The following is a 1,803-nucleotide window of genomic DNA, read 5'->3' as shown; positions in this document are numbered from 1 at the left end:
GTATTATTGTAACCAACAAGACATATTAAGTCATATACTGTATATGGATTTAATTAAGATATCAGAATGACCCGGGTATCAAAATGTAGCTTTTAAAGCCAAGAATTTGAAAATGTAATTAGGTCATTTTGACCAAAATTGACTTAATCCTCATTTCGATATGATGGCTCACATATATGGTGTGAAAGTACACTAGCATACACACAGTATTTAGTTAATCCATGTGTTAAGCATAAATAAACAGTGAGTATGTAGGCTTTGGAAGTAATTCCCCTTCATGGGTAAAGCATTAGTACATTTATTCATTTATAGTTTTAGTATGAATCATCCTGAATTCATGATGCTTTCAAGGTTAACCATTTCTTAATGAATAAGTAAGGCTAAATAAGGTGCATAAAAACTATGTTACTAATTTTCTTTAAATAAAAATGTATTCATTCATTTGAGTTGTTTGCTCGAATTGATATCAGTAAAAAAAATACAATAAACTGAAGAAAATGGCAAATTTGTGACTTAGCCACTGTGAATATATTTAGAAAAATCTTTAAATTTATATTTATAACTACGGATGTCCAGATAAAGGGGTTTCTTTTTGTCTCCCAATGCAAATTTTAAAGTTATAAATAACTCTCTTGTTCACTAATCTTTTCTTGTCCTGTCAATGTCCTGTAAAAACATGTTTCTCTTTGAAGCTAGCTGGGTGAACTCTATGTGCACAGCAGAGATTTTGGATTTTATTTTAAAATCTTTCGGAGGTAAAACTGTGAGGAATGCCTAAACTGCAAACCTTCTGTAGCTACTGAACTGCTCCTAGTTTGTATTTTAAAACACTTCCATGTCACGTATCAGACACTACCACTTTACAGCAACTGTTTCACAGCAGCTGTGCTACAGTGTGGCTGACATAAAACCATAAAGATCAAGTCAACAGTTAAATTCACATCAGAGTGGTCATCTGGTACTGATCAATATGATAAACGCTTTGTTTGGACCTTCATCTGATACTTCGATCAGCTCGGGTCGTCTTTATTTCTTCCAACTGAGGTTTTAATCAATAAAACAGATGTTACTCGTCAGCTATTCAGACACATACAAATAAATAATCGAACTATAATAATGGTTGATTTAAAATTCAATAAGCAGTGTTTTCACAAATGTTCCACTCTAATGTTTGCATAAATATAAATCACTTCTTTAATATTAGTAATATGTGTTTATATAGTATGTTATCATTTGTATACTGGACTTCTGTCTGTAGCTGTATCTATTTAAGCAAGCAGGATCAGAGAGGTCCTAAATRATAATTAAAAATAGACAGTGAGGCTCATTCTGGTGAGTAAGGCAATATTATTTGGAACCTGTTTTCTGTCCTCTGTCTGCAGTACAGAACTGCACAGGGATGTGTCCCAACATGTTTGTGTTTTCATATGTGAACAAATGATGTTAATGCTTTAATAGCTATAAAAAAAAAAAAACCACAAGAAAACACTTCAGTAGTAAAAACTGCATAAAATACTTGTTTTCTTTTATACAGTTTTAGAATGTTTTAAAGGAGGAAGAGGACGGGACTTAAAACTTATATGACATTACCACACAGGTCGGATTTAGTATTAGTTTTAAGAGGAAAGAGCTCTGTAAACTTCATAGAGGTCCTATTTTTCTCTGTAATCTGTCATTTTTTGGGAATTCAGTTAATAATCAATATAAAATGTAACAACGAGTTAATGCAGAAAAGCAAACATGTTTTTTTTCCTTTGATCCCAGTGGGGAAAAAAAAAGATTTTTGTTCTTTTGTAATTGTTC

This window comes from Austrofundulus limnaeus, unplaced genomic scaffold (genome assembly GCF_001266775.1).
Source record: "Austrofundulus limnaeus strain Quisiro unplaced genomic scaffold, Austrofundulus_limnaeus-1.0 Scaffold409, whole genome shotgun sequence".
Classification (NCBI taxonomy): Eukaryota; Metazoa; Chordata; class Actinopteri; order Cyprinodontiformes; family Rivulidae; genus Austrofundulus; species Austrofundulus limnaeus.
The sequence above is the reverse complement of the archived record's forward strand: the minus strand, read 5'-3'. Positions refer to the sequence as shown.